Raw genomic sequence first — 24204 nt, 5'->3', positions numbered from 1 at the left:
ATCTTGCTATATAAGAGAAGATGTGCACATGTTAGTCATTTTTTAATATGAACTGACATGCTATATGCAGAAATTATATTTATTATAAGCTTTGTTAACTTACACAATTGAGTTTATGTCCTATTAATTAAATTATTTGGCAGTAATTATTAGTAATAAATTTCAGTTGGTTCCATAATAAATATTTAAATATTAACTTTGTCACATTATGTATCATTTTACCTTGGCCTCAAAAGTTAAAAGTACTAAAACAAAAGACCAAAAATGCGTTTTACTGTTCAATTAAGAAATCTAGTTGCTAACCCTCTCAGTCAGTGAATTATAATTCATCAGACATAAATCAGTGAGGAACTACTTAAATGTGCACCTTATAATCAGAGCTACAAATTTTGGCAGCAGGCCACATAATCCAGTGCTAAATGTGCAGCATTATTTTATTCCAGTAACATATTAACAAAATGTACAACTGTTTTGACTTGGTGGGTGATCTAACAACATTCCAGCAAAAAGCCTTTGTCCATTTTTTACACAAATGTCTTTTCCTTTCTGATAAATGTATTTTGTAATTTTCATGATGAATCATTGGGAGAAATTAACTGTGCCCTTCTAGTTGTTTATAATTTTTAATTTTACTGCTTTGGAAATGCAGGCTCCAATTCAACATGAAATGTGATCTTTGTATATATTGTTCCTGGATTATTATTGTTATTATTATTATTATTATTATTACTTATACTCCCAATCTTGGCTGATTTGTCCTTGGCAGGAGCCCATAGGCTTTCTGGTGCATGAAAAAATGCAAAATATAAGGTATTTAGTTACAGCATAATTTTATGACTTCTTTAGATAACTCATTTATCCTGACATTTTTCTATTCTAGATACAGAGTACACATGAATAAAAAGTGAGTCCCTAAAATACAAAAATATTCTAAGCGAAAATAAATGATGCAGTCCACACAGAATTGAGATTATGTAACACAATACTATACTTTGAAATAAATGTCTTTATTTTTCTGTTTTCTGTATATGTTCCACACTGGCCACTACATGTTGTCTTGCTCTGGTTTGGTGACATGCTGCACAAATTCACCCTTAATTCTTCACTATATTATTTGCAACACGACTACTTGAACATCTTCCAGAGCTGCCTAAACTGTATTGCAATATTAATAGGCTCTCAAAAATGGGACCTCAATGTTTCAATCAATCCTCATTGCCCACTCTTCCAGAATTATCACTGTCAGTTTTCTTTTTTCAGGTCATCTATCTATCCCACACATATGCAGGCTCCACACCTTCATCCTTCTACAATTTGTCTAAATTATAGTCTACAGTCACTATTTCTACTTAGCAACCTGCAAATTAATCCCAAATCTCTTCTAGTTGGTTTTAATCTATCACCACTCTACTAATTCAGTGTTCATTCGGTTCCCAAGTGCTTCTCTCCTCCAATGCAGGCTTCTCACCATCATAGTCTCTCATGAGTTTTAAATTCCAGTCATGCTGGGCTGTTATTCCCTGTCCCAATCTCTGTGATAATCTGTTCAGTACATTTTTGTTTCCCTGCTTTCATTGCAGTTCCTTCTGCCTAGGATAATTTTCCGTTATCTGCCTTTAAGAGCACTTACTCATTCATGTCACTTCATCCTCGAAGAACTCAGCTCAAAATTTTAATTAGTTGTTTTTTTTAATATTTTTTGTTATCCCTCAGCACATTAAAATAATATCTTCCTTAAAGCCCTTATCACAACTATCCCATTCTATACTTACTTTTGTATGTCTGTTCTTAACATGCAATTATAAACTCATTAAGGGTAGTGGGGTAGTGATGGTTTTGGACCACACTGACCTGGTAGAATGTTTTTTTTTGTTTTGTTTTGTTTTTGTTTTTTTGAGAACTATATATTGACCCTGTATCTTTTTTTTTTTTATACTTTAATTTTATTTTTTTTTAATTTATTGGGGTGACAATTGTTAGTAAAATTACATAGATTTCAGGTGTGCAATTCTGTATCACATGATCTATAAATCACACAGTGTGTTCACCACCCAGAGTCAGCTCCCCTTCCATCACCATACATTTGATCCCCCTCACCCTCATCCCCCACCCCCCAACTCCCTTACCCTCTGGTAACCACCAAATTACGTTCCCCAGATTAATTTTCAATACATTCTTGACAAAAGTTGATTCAGCTCAATCACAGTTATCCCACGCATATTTCCTTTATGAAATATCACCTTATATGTTCCTGTGTTGATTCAACTATTAACTAAGTCGGTAGCAAATTTGAATCTTACCCCCATCTTTCTGTGGCCCTTCCAGCAATCACTGATCTCCTTCCAATTTTAATTTGTTTGATACGTTCAATCTGTATCATTTAACTTAGTACTCACTGTATGTTGTGTTCTATTATCATCTATTTCATGAGTTTTAGCCTCATGACCCAAGATCACCAAATGCGTAAGGGTAGAAAACACTTACATACTTCAAATTTGCAGAGCAAAATTTGATTTCTTCAGATTGATCCTAGGGGGAATATTTTATATACCAATATAGAAGTAATATAAAATAAAAACTCCATTTTATTTTACTAATATAGCTAATACTTTGTTATTAGCAATGTATAGAATAATCTAGACACATCAATGTGTACATTTTGAGAAGCAAAGCCCAATGACATAATGACTGAGGATGTAGGACACCCTCATACTTGTATCTAATAGATACCATTTTATCTGGTATACCCGAGCCCTACAGTGATCATTCTATTCTGGAGATATTTTGCAATTCCTAGTTATGGAGACAATACATTTAATGAGTGGAAAACAAAGTTTGGTGCTAGAGACTTTCAGATCCATAATAAGTGAATTACTTAGTCTAAGGAAATTTCACAAATAACTGCATTCATCACTATAAGCACCTCATATATTGCAAGCTCAAAGCAGTAAACTGGCTGATCAAAAACACCATGAATACCATTCCCTCGTTCTACATTGACAATTACTCCTTTATAATCTTTAGACTTCTCTTTGCAATTCTGTCTTTAGTACAGTTTATGTCTCCAAAGGATAAAGAAAGAAGAGGAAGTGCAACTCAAAGAGCCCTCTACCAACAGAGGAGGCTGCCTCTTACAGCAAATGTAAATCACCGGCTTATCTGGTGACCACAGTCATCCTTCGCTCTTGAAAACCTGGCTCCAGATTGGGAAAGTGTTTAAAGAGGAATAAAGAAATTAGCCAGCCACATTGTAACTACTTAAGTTCACGAAAACTCATGCTAGGCAAAAATGTCTACCTCGGTATTTGTGCTAGAATAATAGAGACTCATGGAAGAGCCAAAGTTTCTGAGAACCTGAACTAAAACCCCAAAGCTACCAATTATTGAAAGATAAAACAACTTTTTTAAAAAAGAAAAAAAAAAACAAACAAACACCTCCTTCTCTGTGATTCAGTGGTCTGAATTATTGAATCCAGTGTTGGACAGGTTGTGAATTATAAATATCACAGGAGAGCAGCTTTAGATTGCTGCAGACAATACAAAAAATACAAAGTGCCAAAACTCCTTTTGAGCATGGACCAATATAAAGCAAGGGTCTTGGAAAATGCACAGCTGTCCAATAACTCAGGTTTGATACAACATCCCAAAGATCACCTTTGTTGTTCTTACTAATATTTTGCATATGTAATCTTGAGGTAAATTAGAAGATATGCTCACTGGTGAATTTCAAATGAATAAAAAATCCTTGAAAATAGCATTCCCTTAATGTTACATAGATGAAAAGTTTCTGATATTATAGAAACTCCCTCTCTTCTCAATAAAAGACACCTTGTCCTAAGGACATCCTTGTCTTCAGACACGCTTTGGTTTAGGCCTTCTGTTCTTAGTTTGATAATGGCTTCACTTGTTCAATATCAGGGCCTTTCCTAATGTGTAGGTGACCTGCTTTTATTTAATTTTGAATTTAGCTTCTATTCATTTTATGACCATACTCTATGTTGGTAATTACGTGCAGACACCCAGAGGGATTTTGTCGATGGTAGCATTAAAAATTAATAAGTAAATGAATTAGTATGATGATTAATATTACAAAGAGAGCCCATAAGGCATCAGTAAAAGATGGAGTTAGGACGTAGCATCAGGTAACCAGTAAGAACAGTAAAACACAAAGCCATAGTTATTATCTTAAATAGAAACTTTAATTTCTTCATATTCTTTCTCTAGCCTCAACTTTCTCCTTCCCTCTTAAAATTATTTCTTATATTTACTGAACATTCCATAGTTCTTTTGGGACTATCTGTCCGTGCCATTCATTTCTCCTGGAAAGAAATTGCAGTCCCCAAACACTCTTCATCCGTTTATACCTCATCAATCACCAATACTGTTCTTTCTTCCTTTTTCTCTTCATTCACACCATCATCATAACTGAGCCATATTTATTAAAATGATAAAATTAAGCCGGTAGGAATATTTTCCTCATGTTTGAATTCCAATATGTAATCATTTATATGTATGGCCTGATATTTGCAATTATGTAAATAGTTTCCAAATGGAAACCATTCTTGAACAGTGATTAAGTGTAGTTTTATTTAGAATGCATGTAATAATCATCAAGATTCTACCAAAATGGTTGTTTCATGAATTTATTTTTTATAGATTTTTAAAAAATGTTTGTTGGTTCAGATTAAGGAACCAATAGTTTGAGGGAGTGACTTCTCAATTAATAATTGTTATAATATTACAAAGTCATACCATCGAATAAGTAATCATTTTCAAAGTAACAGAAATATCTTCAAAAATGATTCTTTACACTATATACTCTCCCTACCCACCTTTTAAAAATATAACATCTCTTACTGACTTTTCTATGTATTTACTAAGGACACTTTCTTTCGATTCTATGTCAAATGAAGTGGATACTTACAGATATTATTTTCAAGTTCTATATTCTCAAAGTTAGACACCAATGACTCATTTAATCTACAAGCGATGAATGCAGGTGCATAAAATTGGTGGCTGCAATTAATCACACCTGTGAAATATTTAGCCTATGAAACAAAAGCTGGGTTATTTAAATGTCGGTTCTGATATTTCTATTTTGAAATAAAATGTTACTAGATTCATCTTTTTAAAAAAATCATATATCAACATATCAATAGGAAAGTATATCCTATTTCTTTCTACTTTAACATTAGAGTTTGTAAAAAATTTGGTTCTTAAATCTAATTTGAATCCATTAAAGTATCAACATTTAGATCTGATAAAATATGCCTTTTATAATTTTAATAAGCTCTATTTTTCTACCTTCAGCTAGAGGAATCGTCATAGACTAATAATTTAATTGATTTTTAATCAAATCATATTTAAATGATTACTTCTATAATTTAAAAATTTCAGATATAGCATTATGCTAAAGATGTTCCTCATCTCAGATTATTTATACTACTTTATTTTTTTTCAGACTGTTTAATATAACTGTACTACACTGCAGTACAAATTAGAACAAGTGTTAAGCATTCAGATGTACCAATCACACAGCAAAGTATTGCTGTGGGCTTTGATTTAAAGTTAGTTATAAAAGTCTATCAAAAGAAATCGAAAACACTAACTCAAAAAAATATATGCATCCTTATGTTTATTGCAGCGCTATTCACAATAGTCAAGACGTGGAAACAACCAAAATTCTCACTGATAGATAAATGGATAAAGAAGCGGTGGTACATTTATACAATGGAGTACTACTCAGTCACAAAGAAGAATGAAGTCTTAACCATTTGCGGTGACATGGATGGGCCTAGAGAATATTATACTAAGTGAAATAAGTTAGACGGAGAAAGACAAATACTATGTGATCTCACTTATATGTGGAATCTAAAGAACAGAATAAATGAACAAACAAAATGGAAATAGACTCAGATATAGGGAAAAAAACTGATGGTTGCTAGATTGGAGGGGGTGGGGATGGGGGAGAAGATAAAGAGATTAGAAAGTACAAATTAGTAGTCACAATATAGCCACGGAAATATGAAATATAATTTGGGGAATATAATCAATCATGTAAAGATTATGCAGGGGGGTCAGACGGGCACTGGACTTATTAGGAAGACCACTTCATAGACTGTGTAGATGCCTGACCAATGCACTGTACACCTGAAGCTGAAGCTGAATAATATTGAATGCCAACTATAAATATATATATATATATATATATATATATATATATATATATATATATATAGTCTTGGGATGTGAAGTCCAGCATAGGTAATACAGTCAATGGAATTATAAAAGATATATACGATGTCAGAGGGGTAGTAAATTGGGGAGGAGGTTATCATTTTGTGAGGGGTGGAAATATCTAACTATTACATTGTTTTGTACACCTGAAACTAAGCAAGAAAAAAAAACAACAACAAAAATAAGTAAGCAATTCAGAAAAATAATCCTGTCATTTTGCTGAAATAGGAAAAAATATGAATTTTATAAACTTTACTTCTAATACAAAAAAATAAATAAAAGTACTTAAATTATACAGATTTAGTTCGCAGAAAACATATTCTGTTTACATGATAATATATGCTCTTATTTATACTACTTTAAACTTCAGATTGTATCTACTATATAGTGTTTTAATTCATTGACTTACAAATCCCTGAAATAAACTCATTTCTAAGGTAGTGGGAGTTTACATATGAAAAGAATAATTGTTAATAGAATATAAGTTTTTGCTTATTTAATATATTTTCCTTTTAAATTCTAATAAAATGTGTTTTAATAACTTTGCAAACATCATTGCTAAGTAAAAAACTAAGAAAATTTTAGCCTCAAGAAACTGTGTTTTGCCACTTTTTACTGATTTTCAATTAAGGCTGATATGAATTCAGTAGCAGTACTTTTGTGAATAACATGTAGGACTTCACGTTTTTTCCAAATGTGTATATTATGTGCACATCTGTGTATGTAAAACAAATAAGAGTAAAACATTCTTACATACTGGATGAGAAAAAAAATGAAAGCACTTTTATATTCATTTTTTCAGAATTACATTTATTTTGCATGTATTCATATTTAACCTGTGGTTATTAGTGCTCTACAATGTCTCAGGAACTCGGATAGTCACTCGGATGATTGTTGTTGATGCTCCCTTCAAGATGTTCATATCTGAGCTTGACTCTTGTCACCAGAAAATTACAAAATAGCTGAATGTATATTATATAAATTTTTATGGAAACTGGTTTACAGTCCCAGATTAGAGAGAAAATAATGCTTTTATACAGATTTTAGATAAATACTATTGAATAGTTTTTAATTATTGAAACATTACAGGCAAATTATAGATGAATACTTTAATAAATCATTCAATGATACATTTGCTCTAAGCACATACATAGTCCCTACTAATCTTCTAAGATTATCAGATTGTGCTTTATAAAAGTCTATTTGCATGTCAGTCATTTGTGCAGAAGCTTTCAATGACTCTCTAAAGGCAAATCAAAACTTCTCACCTTGTCATTATTCTCTCTCAAAAATGAGATCTAATTTGCTGTTTGATCCCTTCTCTAGAATGTAGCAAATATGACTTGATAGGTAAACTCTAATTAAGAGACATGCATTGATTATGCCGAAGTTACTGCTTATAAGAAGCCGCCAAATAGACACTCAACATATATCATTGAACAAAGACGCTGGACCAAGCTACTCTACTCTCTTTATATTCAGGAACTTTCTTCTGAAATGAGAAAGAGCTGGTTGAGGAACTCTATGCCCAGAATTGGTAAGTGCTATGCTACTTTCTTGGCTGTGATTACAAGACCATTTATCATGTTGCAGATTTGAGACCCTCCACTATTCAGATACCCAGAATTTTATGACAGGCAGGGACCGAGAAGGGCAGAGGGAATGTGAATTGTTAATTCCTATCACTATGTCTCACATTTTCAACCAGCATAGGAGATCAAGGAATAGTCTAAGAATTTGGTTTATGAGGATTTAGTGTTTCTAGTAAATAATTTCCAATACAGTATGCATAATAGGCTCTAACCTTTCAAGTTTTCAGAGAGCCCATCATAAGTTAACCACTTCAGCTTCTGATTGCTAAGAACATAAGTATTGTAGTAAGAGGGAAAAATTAAGTTGGGGCCTGAGAATGAATGGTAAAACATTATAAAGATGCTATATTTAGAATGTCAGTTATAATTGAAAATAACAAAGATACTATATTTAAATGTAAACATAGAGCAAAAATATAACTTTACAATACTTTACTTAAAAAACTAGGCTCCTATATTATTTGGTCATTATGTGAATAAATAAACCTATACCAATATCAATAATTTTCAAAGGAAAAAAATGGCATCTAACCTGACAACTAGTATTCCAATTTCCAACCACTGTAATCTGAAATAGCAACAATATTAAGCTGTGACCCTTCATGATGGCAACTTTGAAGAATGCTACAAGAGTGAAGATTTGACCTGTAAACAAATTCAACTTACTTGCTTTCACAGTTTGTCCATGATTTGTTTCTCACCTCTCTTTAGGCATACTTAGGATCGAAAGTTATATTGCATATCCATTTTTTTTTCCTTTTCTCCTCATTTATTTTGATGTGATTTTTTTTTTTTTATATTTCATCACATCCCATTACTATTTGATTCAAGCTAATGTATTGTGACACTGCATCGTGTGCTCTGCACCAACACAGATGCTATACTTCTCCACCTATCAGAATTAAATTAGAGAAGTTTGGCATATATCTAGTCATGTCTTATATTACTGATAGAATTTGACTAATACATCAATTGCTATATCTTATATCATTTACTTGCTGTGAATTTTTTTATCAAAATGATATTCTGCCTAGCGTTAACATCTAGTAAAGTTTAATTTACTTTCTAAATGAAACAGTTTGGTTTGAATGTACGTTCTTTCACATTCTTTATCTGTTTACATGGATTTAGTTGAGAATTCTAAAGGTTTCCCTGTCTGCTTGTCGGTAAAGTAACACTAGCTTACTTCTCCATGGAAAGAGGAAGACAATCATTACCGTTTAAAAGTCTGCGACTAGTCTCCATTTTCAGCAGGTCCCAACCCAGACAGAGCAATAGAATAGACCATATAAATGTATTGAAGGAAGAGCAACCATAGGGTAGCATGCTCTAATTCTTTTTATTCCTTCTCTCCTTTTAGTGTCTTAGGAATACTGAAGCTGCAATGCATTAACACAGTTCATTGACCCACTTTCAGTGAAAGTGGAAGAGGTAACTATTTTGTCTTTTTCTCTTCATCTACACTAGTTGTTTGATGCCTTATAGTGAGAGTGGCCAGGCATTCAACTGTGGTGAGTAGGGATTACTCTAAGCATATTCAGCAATGAAAAAAATGAAGCCACATTACCTATTAGGCCTCCAGAAGGCATTATACACTCTCTGAATCATTCAGCTGTTAAACCCTTAGTCCAGGCAAAGAGTAAAATTTCTGCAGGCCATGTTTTTGAAGGATTTTTATCCCTTTTCATGAGTCAGGACATAATGCAATTAATATTCCATATAAAATCCATTCATTGTTCTGTACTATTTATAAGCAGTTTTTTAAAAAAATGCTGAAACACTATATTAATTTTTGAGCACTGCTAAAAACTAAAATAGTTACTTTAAAAAGTTAAAGCATATTTTATAAATTTTAATTTATGCCTATTATGTTTTAGGCTATAAAATGTCTAATTTATTACATTAGCGATAAAATATGACACTATTTTTTTGCTCAATAATTCTGTTTCTCTTGTATCTGCTTTTGTTCAGATTAATTAAAAAACTGAACTATCTGTAGAGATATTTTTTTGATTGTCCACTTTACCACCTAAGACAACTTTTACAAAACTTTGTAAATATTTTGTACAAAATTAAAATATATACACTAAATTTTTGCAAGATGCAAATAGATGTCAAAATAAAGTTAAATATTTATTTTTAAAAGTTTGGAATATGCTAAATTAAATGAATTTCTTTATTGCAGTTTTTCATTTCTTGTTTTACAGGAAGTGTGTGTTAATTTTATCAATATACTTTTATTCATTTAGTCTATCCTCAAATCATACACTTCAGCAAACCCAAGAATTCTTCTTGGCCAAATAATAAATAAAATAAAAGCTCTCTGCTCTACTGGGGCTCATCACCCCATGAATTTAGTTGGGACAATGAAGACAATCTTAGCAGAACCAAAAATTCCCCTCAACAGAAAGGGTATATTTTGTGTATGGATGTGAAGTAAAAAAAAAAAAAAAAAAAAAAAAGTGATTTGTATGTAGCCACTGATACACTGATTTGTATGTAGTATCACTGATACTTGATACTCCAACCAGATACAGAATAAGTATTATGTGTCTGGGACTTCCGGAATAACCATGAGCCATCTAGATGAGTGGGATTGATTTGCACTGGCAAAAAAGGAAGTATGTTTGAAGAAGAGTAGGAAACAAAAATCAAGACACTTTGGGAATGAGTTTAGTGAAAATGTCTTAAGGAGTTCATAAAGTAAGAAGATGAAGATATTGTGACAACTGTTACATTTTGAAAATAGGGAATACGAGCTAAAATGAGGAGAGACAGTTTAAAAAAGGCAATCCGTGCAGTATGAATGAAATCCTCTAAGACATTTTTCAAAATATTTTTGAATGTTGAAATATTTTGAATTAATTATTTGAATGTTGCATGATGATGCTTACTTAGATGTGGCTTGGTGGTAAAGTTACACAATGTTTCTAAGAGTTTTATTATTTTATTTATATAACTAATTTAATATATTCAGAAATAAATCAACTTTAAGAATTATTTTCAATTTCTTGGAGAGGAATTAACTACATTTGAAAATTTAAAATCACATTCCTATCATAATAAAATTATTCAATTAGCTGTGATGCTCATTTATGTTGATCAAACTCTATAATCTATATTGCTAAACCGTTATATTGAAAGTGACTCCTACCTTTCAATATTGCTATTCTATATATCTTCTGATATTTTTGTTATTGAGTGTTTTCTATACTGGTTAAATAATCAACACCAAATATCACTTTGCATTTAATATCCAAATCGTTTTCAAAACTAAAAGTTTGAAAAAATAGTTTTCATAACTATAAGTTAACTGCACAGAACAGGAAGATCAACATACCATCAGATCATATAATCTTTATACTCTGAAGTGAAGAATAGTCTTTTTTCAACCTTAGTGCCACACCAGGATCATTGTTTCTGTTGTCTACGGTTTATTCAGGCCTGATTTAAAGTATTCATTGCTCCAAATACTTTTTGAAACATCAATCATAAACTACATTATGTAAGAGAATTACATATTACATTATCCATATTGTAATGTTGGTAAAACTATAATATATATTTTGTATACAGAAAATATCATATGAACAACTCTAAAACCAAATAACATTTTAAAATGAGGATTTGGCATATTATTATGCTGTGCCTATTTATTCTCATTTCAGCTGATTCTTTTTTTTTTTAATTTATTTTTAATTTATTGGGGTGACAATTGTTAGTAAAATTACATAGATTTCAGGTGTGCAATTCTGTATCACATCATCCATAAATCACATTGTGTGTTCACCACCCAGAGTCAGCTCCCCTTCCATCACCATACATTTGATCCCCCTCACCTGATTCTTTTCAGTATTAACAAGAGAACATTTTGCAATTGCAATGTGAATAAATAGCACTTAAATGAACTTATCTCTTTATCTCTTTTCTAAAATTAATTTCTGAAAAATAAAACTTCTATGCTTAATTGGATCAATGGGGACTATGCCAATTACTGAAAAATTCCAATGTGGATTTTCTCACCAATTTTGAGTAAATTATGTTGGAACATACAGGGAAACCAAGCGATTCATGAATTTTATTTACATTTAAATAGCATTTTAGGATAAAATTCTCTACATATTTCTTGGAAAATTCACATTTTCTTCAATAATATGGAGGTATAAATGAGATGAGGAACTTGAAGAATTTAACAATGTGTCAAAAAATGAACATTTTTTTTCAAATAAAAAATAAATTGGAAAAAATCATTTTATAGACAATTTAAATATCATCTTTTAATGTGCTTTTTTTAAAATTAAAGTTTATCAGGGTGATAATTGTTAGCAAAGTTACATAGATTTCAGGTGTACAATTCTGTAATGTGCTTTTAAAAGGAAATTTTTATTCCAAGTATGAAAATAAAGGGTAGGTTCATCATAGATTTCCTGGAAGCCTTCAAACCCATTGATACAGACAAAGGATATAACACATATCTCAAAATACCCAATGATATGTTACGTGTGTGGAATATGACTGGGTGGAAAAGTTGTAAAATTATTTTGTTTCTGCTAAAGGATCATTATCATTTTTCACTAATGCCGGTTTATTTGTTTCAGAATAATACATTGCTTTTTGTTGTTTTTTATTTGTTCTACTGTATATGTGGTGTGTGATTGTGTGCGACTGTATGTGCACGTGTCATTTTGTGTGTTTACTTTTCTGCTGCCACTAGAAGAAACTGGGGAAAAACAGGAAATATGAAGAACAAAAGAAAGTGTTCCCCCCCTTAGTACATCACAAAAAGCCAATTTTCTTAATTAAATTAAGATTACAGCAACAATCAAATATTTCTAGGAAGTAGTTATTTTTGAGTCCCCTCAGTATGAAGTAATAAAGATAGGTTATACTTCAATGGATAAAATGAGGAACCAGTAATCCATCCCATTGAAGCATGTACAGATCTTTAAAGATAGCCTTGAATTGTCCATCAGCTCACAATCATTGATTAATCATAGTATCATAGTTAGAAAAAAGCATACAGGTAGAATTTTGTAAAAGAAGACTACCACTCAAAAAATGAATACTTCAAAATTTCCTAATACATAAGAATTTAATCTCTACTGAAAAAAAAAAAAGTTTTAAAAACAAGCTTAGTATGATCATACTACCAAACATTTCACTTTTACATTAATGTAAAATCTATCTCTATGTAATTTTCATCCATTTGTCACATTTTAGATATTTGAAATTACAGATTAAGTAGAATCACTGTTTCTTGACAGATTCACGAACATGTTAAAAACCTCAGTATGGGGGCCGGCCCAGTGGCTCAGGTGGTTGGAGCTCTGTGCTCCTAACACCAAATTCTGCCAGTTAGATTCCCACATGGGCCAGTGGGCTCTCAATCACAAGGTTGCTGGTTCGATTCCTCGACTCCCACAAGGGATGGTGGGCTGCGCCCCCTGCAACTAACAATGGCAACGGGACCTGGAGCTGAACTGCGCCCTCCACAACTAAAATTGAAAGAACAACAACTTGACTTGGAAAAAGTCCTGGATGTACACACTGTTCCCCAATAAAGTCCTGTTCCCCATTCCCCAATAAAATCTTTAAAAACAAACAAACAAAAAACACAACAAAACAAAACAAAAAACCATTATGTCCTTTTTCAGGGTTCTCTCATCCAGAACAAGCACTCTGTTCCTTTCACTTGTCTTCATATTCATATCCCATCACCTAATCAGTTCTGTCACCATCTCAGCTATTTCCTCTTCAATTATCAATATTCCCCTTTTAATTTACATATTGGGAAACATATTAATTTGCATTTGAGTAACAAAGTAGGGTATATTCCATATGAATTACTTTGACATGCTTGTGCAAAGTCTAGCTATTGGGATACTAATGCTACAGTTCAATAACTGCTTCAGAATGGCTTACCAAATTGGAGCAGAAAAAAAATTGCATCTGAAGTGCAAGGCATGCAAATCCAAGCTTAGAAAATGACACTGATCATCATGTCCATTATCAGAAGTATATTAATTTTGACATGATTTTCTAGTCCTTGTAATTGGTTTTTACTCTGTCATCTGTGTTCTCCCTTATGACCTTATTAATATATATTTTCACAACACGAATAATAAACAGAACCTTTTTTTACATTTGAGGTCACCTTGCATAATTGAAACAATAGTCCGAATCATCGAATATCTGAAATTATTCTTTCTCTGGCATAAATGAGGCAAATAGGAGCATCACCATTTACAGAGCCTAAAAGACAGAAGCTTGGCTGCTTATTCCTGAGTTACTAGCAAGTGCCCTTGAGAGGTCAGGAATGATATTCATTACCTTGCAAACAGGTAATAAACTGGTAAATGTGTCCCTGGCATCTACCAACTAGAACAAAGGTAAAAGGAAATAGCATGAAAACTTTCTTTCCACCTTATCATGCAGCTCCCCGATGTCACAATATAATGTCCCAGGAAGGTTTGTACAATCATGTGAGGTTATGTCCTTTAAGTCCTATTTTTATACACCAGTGTAAGAAAATCACAAATTATCATCAAAACAGAAATAAAAGCAAATACAAATTATGAGCACTATCTTTCACAGAAATTCACAGTGGACTGCAATTATGCCCCTCCCTACCTCACCTCAACTGCTTGTTGAAAGCCTGCCGCTGACATTCAGTAGAGAAAACGGAAAGATAGTACTGAGAATAAATTGTTAGGAAGAAAAAGGGAATTACGGAATCCTGAACTAAGAATAACAAACTAGGTGAGGGCATAAGAAAAACAAACCTATAGACAAGCACTATCAGATAGAACTTTCTGAATGATTCAGATGTTCTGTGAACTGTCCATTGGTAGCTGGTGGCTATTGAGAACCAACCTCTGACTAGTGTGAATGAGAAATTAATTGCGTTTTTACTTAATTTTACTTAAATTGAAATAGCCTCACATAGGTAGAAATTACTATATTGCATAGTATAGCTATAGACAATGTTCACTTTTATGTTTCACTTGTCTCTACAACATGGTATTTATTTAAAAGCTACATACTACGTATTATCTGTTAACAAGTAGCAGGTTTCCTTCTTTCTGAAAAAGAAATGCCAGCTCATTAAAACAAATATGAGGCTATTATATCTTGCATTCTCCCACGTTATTTAAAAATACATTTTGGAAATATGTAATGGCTCCTGTGTCTCAGCTTTGCCATTAACAGTTAGATGACCTTAGGAATGTCAATAGTGATTTGAGTCTTAGTTTCCTCATCATAAAATTAGAGGTCAGAACAGGTCATCTAAGGCTTGACTTTATAAGATATATTTGTTATAACATATCGTGTTTCATAGGACTGATGGAGGGGATTTAGGAAGAAAACCATGTAAAGTCAAGGCATAGAGTTACTGGTTGTGACGTTGCTCCTTTAGCTCGTGTGACCAGGATGGACCTTTCTGAGGAGACGAGACTGGAGCTGCACCTGCAGCAAGTCTAACATGTGAAGATGTGGAGGAAGAACAGTTAAGGCAGTTAAGAACAATTATGCAACTAAGTGCATAATTGCCGGGATGAGCATGGCTCAGAAAGAAGTTAAATGCAACTAAAATATAGGGAACAAGGGACAGAAGGATAGAATATCAGAGCAGAGAGTTAATCAGGGCCAGATGATCATTCCCTTACAGCCTCGAATAGGAGTTTGCCTTTTATTCAAGGAGACCAATGAGAATTGCAAACAGGGAATTAAAAACAAAACACCAACAACAGAAAACTGAGTACCTGACAGAAAACAACAACAACAACGATTCCTTTGAAATATGGGGTTGGAAGAGAGCTCTGTGGATACCCTGGACCACCAGAAAGGTGAACAAATTTATCCTGGAGCAAATTATGCTTAAAACAACATTGGAGGCAAAAATGACAAAACTGAAGCTATCTACTTCAGGCTCATCATGAGAAGGAGGGTTCTTGGGGATAGATGATAATGCTGAGAAAAATAGAAGGTAGCAGGAAAAGAGAAAGACCAAATATGAGATGGATTGACTCCATAATAGAAGCCACAGGCACAAGTCTCCAGGAGCTGAGCAGCACTGCTGGGGACAGGACATTGTGTATGATATCACTCAGTCCTAGTATTGCCAGGAGTCACATAACACACAGCATATTTTTCAAATGACATTCTAGTTTCTCTGTTGTGAATGGACAGTAGGAAGAACATGTCCATGGAAACATGGAGATCTCACAGAACACTGTTGCAACACTGAATGATGTCTGCATGAAGGTATTGACAACATTATTATTCTGGTTTCCCAAAGGGATTGCAGAGATTTCTACAATAAGGGACTCTGAAAGAAATGGCTAAATGTCCATCAAAAGTTTTTACTCTTCTTTCAGGATGCAGAGTTAATGCTGGAAGCAGCTGCTCAGCCAGTTTCCTTGGTATTTAGGTACCACATCATGAAGCGATTGTGAGTATCAATGATGCTTGTCTCTTCCATGTCAAGGTGACTAAGATGCAGGTGTGCCCTCACCCTCTCTTTCCCTTTCCCCTGCCTGTTTGCTGGATGTCTTCTGGCTGTTCCAGGGAGATCCTCATAGTCATGTCTTTGAAAATGGCACAACCCACATTCTCCTGGGTCACTGAATGACTGTATGGAGCAGCCGCCCCACTGGGCTCCAACGTCAAGACATACAGAAATAGTCATGTTAGAATGTTACCTAGACAAATATATATTTTTCTAGGTAACATTCATATATATATATATATATATATATATATATATATATACACATAATATATATATATATATATATACACATATATATATATGTATGTATATATATATATATGTGTATATATATATATATATATATATATATATATATATATGGAGAGAGAGAGAGAGAGAGAGAGAGAGAGAGAGAGAGAGAGAGAGAGAGAGTTTAAGCCCCTAAAATACTTGGATTTCTTTAAAACAGTAACTAGCTTTTCTCCAATTAACAAAGAACTCCATAGCAATGTCTCTACCACAGATTACAAATATTTTTCAATCAGTAAATTTCTCCGTATGTCTGTAAGTGGACATGGGTCTTTAAAATTCTAATGGGGTAATGGCTAACTGAAATCTAAACCCATGGTCCAAATTCTGATGGGATCTAGTTTAGAAGAAGATACGAAAGAAGATCACTTTTTTAGTCATCAAAAAGTAGAGTTTGAACATTTATTACACAGATCTCTATGGAACCACTAAAAATACGTAATACAGAGCTTGTCTGCTTCATGATAAAATCATGAAAGCATTAGAAACAAGATCTTGCCTTTGTTTGTTTTTTTGTTTTCTTTGAGGAAGAAGTACTTAGACAATATGAACTCTATTAGTGCAAACAGCACTGGCCACTTGAAATATTTTCATTCTTAATTAATACTAAAATCACAGCTAATTTTTCTTTATCTATGCCAATAACTCTGTTATAATCTTCTTATAGAAAGAATGCAATAGGACATATTCAAGTATGGTATTATATATTTGTAATCTGAGGAAACAAATACTTGTACTTTAACCCCAAATTTGCATTAAATTGCTTGAGGAATCATAACTTGCACTGTCTCTCACTGTCTCATCTTATTCACATAACAGTATCCTATCTGTCTAAAAATAAAGTCAATTCTACAGATAAGACAGTATGACTTCAAAACTTAGTTTGAGAAGATTTATGAACAATAACGTTTATATTTAGAACAAAACTGTTTGAAAAGAAGTATTGTTTGCTTTTATGCTAAATGAGCTTTACATTTCATTTGCATTTGTGCCACATTTTGGCAAGATTATATGTTCAGAGAGCTGATATTATGACCAATTTCATTTACACTTAAGAATAAATGTAGCTGGTTTGAGAGAAAAAAAATGAAACACAAAATGGTGTTCTAGACTAGGGAGTAGAAAAGGCAATGATTTTCAGCAATCTAATGAATAAGTTTCGGTAAATCGTATGACAACCATAGGTGACATTTTTGGTTGAGATATTATAGTATTTGAGTCATGCTACAGCCCAAATAACAGACAGAGATTGAAAAAAATATGACTCCAGTATTTGGAAATAGCTAGTTTTCCTGCAGGTTCTTTGTTATTTACCGTTCCCCTTTCTGTGTGCGCGTTATTTCCTGGATGCCCGGGGTCCTTCCCTGGGTTTCACTCTTCTGCTGTACAGGTTCCAATTCTCTAACATTCATGTTGTTTTCCCACTGTCACTACTCTTTTTACCCCCTGTGCACGCATGATCTAATCCGACTGTTCCATCAGGGCACTCATGCCGTGCGTCCCACCTCTCCTCTCTTCCAGTTCAATGGCAGGCATCACAACTGATTATGACGCTCTTTCCTTTTGAGCCCCCAGGCACAGACTCTATATATCATAAGACAATACACTCTAGGTAGCCCGACCTTTTGTCAGAATTACAATTTTAGTGTCATAAAGTATAAATGGTTACACTAAATGGATTAATTAAATAAATAATCCTCCGAAGAGACTTTTTTATTTTAATAGTATATTTTTAAAAAAGGATTTAAAACATGCTTGTTGGCATCTATTGACAGATACTGGGGGCAGGGGCGATAATAGCCACTAAACATAATGGAATAATGACAATAAAAAGATGTACATGCCCTTATAGCCCAGCTTGCTGGAGCAATGGGTAGGACACAGGCAAAAAAAGGTGCTGAAAGAATAACACCTGAAATGAGTTTTAAATTTTTGCTAGGCGGTATCTAGACTAACATTGGCACAGAGGAAAAGTTGGGAGGGGAAAAAAACAAACGCAATAATACAGTTTGAGAGTACCAGGAAACATGGTAAGAGGTGACTCTTGGGAGTTTTGCAGGAGCAAGACTTCTTGAAAGAACCAGCTCAAGAAAATAAGGTTAATTATATCATGTTGGCAAATGAGTATTATAATGCTGGTTCAAAATAAATATGTGAAGAGAGTATATCCAAGAAAGAAAACATTAACAACCACCACCACAATAACATGACATTTTAATCCTATTTTTTCCTGTGTCACTTTGTCACTGCTAGGTCTTTAGAAGGCTGAATACCCTTTCATATTATGACTATTTGGGGAATTTTGCTATGGTGACATTTTCTTTTAATGCCTTTATCAAGGTTGTGTAATTAATTTAAAAAACATAAATAAATAAACACATCTTAAAGCACAAGCTCAATAGAATAGAATTTTTAAAGTGTCTCTACATTTATCTGAAGTATTCACTTGAGCATACACATTACACAAAAAGTAGATCCCATTATTTATGAACTTATAAATACATTGTCTGGGAAACATTGGACATAAACCCAAATCAGACCACCTGCTGAGATCTAACAAGGCTAGCTTTATTGTGCATCATACCAAGACTTAACAAAAGACTGTTAGGTGATTGTTCCTGAACACATATTGATGTTTTGCTGAGAATTAGTGCCAGATTCTCTTCGGAAAAAATATTCAAAAAATGAAATTTACTATTAATCCAGGTATCAATCTAAATATGAATGAATACTCTAGCCTGGACCTAAACCTTAACAAAGAACCAGAACAAATATAATTTACTCCAACCCTGGAATATAATTCACATATGAGATAATGGATTTGGCAATGCCTGGAAGGAGGATAAGGACCATGATGGAAGGAAAAAAATGTTCTTTATTTAACAATACCAAGATGACATGTGGTTGAATGACTTTGAAATAGCTTTTAACATTTAGACAAATAGCAAATTAGGTTAATGGTTTGAGTTTTGGCAATATGAACATTGGCAAAAAAAAATCTATTTCACTCCAAAAATGCAGAGGAGATTAAAAACTTTGCAATTTTGTGCCAGGACATAGCTATCAAAAGGTATCACAATTTTAGATTCTGGTTTAGCAACAGTAATGCAATTTTAACATTTTTGCCTTCAAATTACTTTATAAAGAACAATTGCAAGAAACTCTAATGAAAATGTTACATTCTTTTTACAGGTAGAATTAGAGAATTTACTTTTTCTGTGTGTGTATCTGTTGTTTTTTTTTTTTTTTTTTTTAAATACTCAAGCTAGCTAGAGATGACGTTAGGAATAAGAAAAATGAAATAAAAAGCACAATTTTACCCCTAGCAGGATTCTTCAAAATAATTATTTCTTTTATAAGTTAGAACAAACAGATAAAAATCAGTGAGAAGTTCAGGTTCCTATATTTTGAAATATTTACTTATAGAATATGTTGTCATTATCATTCAATTCAATAGATACTGCCAATATTTTATTAGCTTTTCAAGTAAAAGAAACTAAACTGGACTTCAGGATTGTCTAAAATATAGAACTTTTTTTTTTTTTTTAAATCATAGTATTTTAAAATGTAGCTTTCTTTTGTATGACATTATGATTCATAGTAGAAATGATAATTTCCTGGATACAGAAAATGTTTCACCTCAATAAATCCCACAAATGGTTTGCAACTCTAACAAATTAGAATTGCTTCTTCTGAATTGAAATCAATATAGCTTTGATATGAAGCTCCAGGAGCCTTTTACAATTATGAGAATAGGAAAACTCTAAGTAGATATTTCATTTCTTGTTGTATAGGATAAATGGCCACATAGTAGGAATATCATCAAACAATGGAGATTATTCAGATGTAAGAAATTTAGGTTTCTTCTTCCTCAGGTAAATGAAAATAAATAGTTGTATCTAAAATTTGTGTCTAATCACCTGCGGCCTTAAATTCCTAGCACATTCTTTTGTCTTTAAAAAATGATGTTCATAAAAATATCTAGAGATAGCAGTGATGGTTAAAGATGTATGTAATGACACTGACTATTCACTTAAAACTGGTTCAAATAGTAAATTTTTATGCATATTTTGGCACAATATTTTTTTAAAGTAGATGTTAGTTTCTTTACATTTATACTAACATATAAATAACTAGGAACCACCTATTTAATCATATAGGAATAAGCACTGCAAATATAGTTTATAAATTATTTTGTAGTTTATTCTAAAGCATGTTTCAAATGTTTCCACCTATCAGATTAAAATAGTTAATCTCTGAATGAATATTTTATTTTACTTTATTTTTGTCTCATTTTTCTCAAGTTTATAATAATCCCTATTAAATATATCTCAGAAATTTGATATATTGATAAACCTGTTTACTTCTAACATATATTCTAATGTTAGGTGTGAGACTATAAGTGGAAATGTAAAAATTAAGTTTGCTTTGCTTTATAATAGTTATGGATATTTCTACATAGAGAAGTATGCTGGCCCTTTTCAGATCAACATATCTTTTAAATTATGAATAGGTAAGTAAAGGTGGATTGAAAAAGTGAGTTCCTTTCTGACTTTACTTCTCTAAAACTGTCCTGAATGATGACATTGGCCAAACTGGAAAACTAGCAACAGTTTTCAGTTATAGATGATCCTCATGAAAACGCAAGTCATCTCTTCCAATATCTGTTTTTGAGGTGCATGAAATAAAGTTGCTGTTACACCATGGTTAGTGGCACAAATCTCTACGCCGTCACTTATTATCTGTGACCTTGGGTACATATGTAACTGTAACTGTGTTTCTGTATCTTCACCTATAAAATAGGGATACCAGTACTAATTACTTCATTAGTTTCAGAGGAGATTTAATGAGTTAAAGTTCTCTTAGAACAACAGACATATTGTTAACTCTTATAAATGTTATTTTCCTCTATTATTCTCATCTCCAATGTGAAAAATCTATTAGAGTCTATTACACTCAAAATGAATTCAGAAGACTGAATTACAGAATTTGATATTTCACTGATCAAATAAACAAAGAATTGCCAAGTTTTCACTTTGCTAATTGATATGAATGTAATTACTGAGGAGTTAAAAAAAAAAAAAAACAAAAAAAAACACCTTAATTTCACCTGGTTTCAGGATGTGTGCTTCTAATACTGTTACCTTTTTTGCATCTTAAGCACAGAGGTAGAGGAGTAGCTTGTGAAAGTTCAAATTCCACCAATATTTCTCTTTTCTTCTGGTTCCCCGGTCCCCTACATTATCTCTGGCAAAGCTTCTGTCTCTCTCTATCACATGTTGTAATTAGCAACAATTAATTAACCTTATGAAATCAGCTGACTTAAGCTCCTTGTGTTCTCTTTTTCTTTTTTCTTTCTTTTTTTTTTTGTTTTTTTGTTTTTCTCTCTTTGTGTCTGTAGAGCTTAGGGTTTTGGAAGTTCAGCCAGCAGGGATTCCTTTTCCTTTTAATGTTATCTACCACAAATCCAGTGGATATTTTACATAAGATTTATTTTCCCTATAATTTCAAAAAGCTTTGAGAAACATAAGAGTTAAAATGTCTCTGTTTTTTGAATTGGATACTTTAATGTATGCTTATGATTTCCTATTTCACTGTTAGTGTGTGATTAGCGCTACGATTATTTTCAGACAAAGTAAATATAAAAACCTTTGTTTTAGACTCTTGTAATCTTAATAAACAGAAAAAAAGTGATTTGCATGCAAAGCAATGATTTCATAGTGAATCAAATATGCATGTTATGTGAGTGGCCTATGCATAGGAATTACTATTAGTTTTCATTTCTTTACTTCCTTATTGCTTTGTTGATCATCTGCCCCAGAGTAAATCAGTTAAATGTCACCGATCAATTATTCTTATATCTAAGAAAAGCTTAAGGGTGTAGAATCAACATTCCATTCTAGAAATCAAGTTACAGATCCTGGCCTTGAAATTTAACTATACAAAATAAGGACCTGACAGAAAATATTAGTTCTGCCAAACTCTAATGTTATAAATGAAGAACAATGTAGTTATTTAAATGTAAGGTAAATTAAAGAAAATAAAAATAGACCATATCTAACAAGAAGTCTTGCTCTGCTTGTTAATGCATTATTGGATCCTTGTGTGTTTCACTTATTCTCTGTATTAGATCATTTAAGACTTTTGGTTGTGAAATAGATTAAAGCAGGAATTGGCAACTTATATTTAATAAAGACTGTCGCTTTATAAAATGCTAAAATCGATATATTATGAAAACTAAAATCTATTTATTTGTGAGTCATATTTTTTGAGTACTTTCTTGTGCATTTTTCTGATGATATTGGAGTTTGTAGAAATGGTCAAATCAAAGTAGTTCTAATTTTACATGTATGTAACTAACCTTGGGCTATGTTTTCGTCTTGCCACAGATTTCATATGTGCCCCGATGAATCACTTTATCTCTTGGTGTACTCAAACAAGTTCCTTTACTTCAAATTGCCTTCACTTATCTCATAAAAGTCTCTCGTAGACTTATATAAATCTGAGAGTTTCTGCAATGGGTTTTGGTCTTCTTCAGTTGCTTCATGGTTATAGCAGCCGGTTTTCGCTTGATTATAATCATGTAAGTTCACCGAGCTATGTTAACATAAGATCGCCTCTTAATATCACTCACTACAGAGCTCTATTAAATTCCGATACTCTCCTCATTTCCCTCTAGTCTTTTCTCACACTATGGGGCATTTTCTCGTATCATTACTAATGTAACAACATTACGAGTACAATGACCCAATATTAATAAGTGCCTACTGTATGCATATATATATATATATATATATTAGAAACTGTGAATTAATAGGTATAAAAATCTGTGTGATAAGAATTTCACCCATCAGCAGTCATTGTGTTTTATTACCCATACTAACCCATTTTCTTCAAAATAATACATTTTCAAAATAATAATTTGCAAAAATTGTTCATCCACTTTTGTATATCTAAGCATCTTGCAACATCCCCCTTCTTTCTGAACATACCCCTGAACGTTATCTGCATTTGGTTAAAAAGTAAAATAAAACTACAGATTACTTGACTCTGGTTTTATATCAGTTTTGCTGCCATTAGCCATATAATGAGCAATTTACAAATGGCAATAATTCCTTAATAGATACTAGTTTTTGTTGTTTTTGTTGTTACAAAGGCAGTAACATTACTCATATCCCTATGTTAATAAAGTTCCATATTTCCCCTCCGATGGCATCAAAAGTTGGAGTCATGAAATCGTTCAATCAAGGAAAAAGAATTGATGATTTTTTTTGTTTGTTTTTTTGTTTTTTTATAAAGTATCTTAGTGTTTAAATCCACTAAGTTGAACTTTACTGTTAGGCTATCCTTGTAGTCTCAACATGCAGAGCTAGGATATTCCAAACAATGTAGTAGGGGTTACATGTTTATGGTTAAGACAACAATAATTAAGCCAACAAAATAGAAAGCAACGCTTCTTTAAATGCATACATCTCAACAATTAAGAGTGGTGTATGTGTACGTGGGTAGACACAACATTTATAATATTTTTAATGCTTATTCGCTGTTATAATAAATTAGCTTTTCTATTAG

The 24204-nt window shown here is 32.4% G+C and overlaps 1 protein-coding gene across 1 annotated transcript in view; it reads right to left on the bottom strand.

Annotated features, from left to right (window-relative positions):
• The window catches only part of LRP1B (LDL receptor related protein 1B), a 1793989-nt gene that overhangs the window by 1625440 nt on the left and 144345 nt on the right, over positions 1 to 24204 (bottom strand). The window lies entirely within an intron of this gene.

Source organism: Rhinolophus ferrumequinum, chromosome 8 (assembly GCF_004115265.2).
Source record: "Rhinolophus ferrumequinum isolate MPI-CBG mRhiFer1 chromosome 8, mRhiFer1_v1.p, whole genome shotgun sequence".
In the NCBI taxonomy this organism is placed as follows: Eukaryota; Metazoa; Chordata; class Mammalia; order Chiroptera; family Rhinolophidae; genus Rhinolophus; species Rhinolophus ferrumequinum.
The sequence above is the reverse complement of the archived record's forward strand: the minus strand, read 5'-3'. Positions and strand labels throughout refer to the sequence as shown.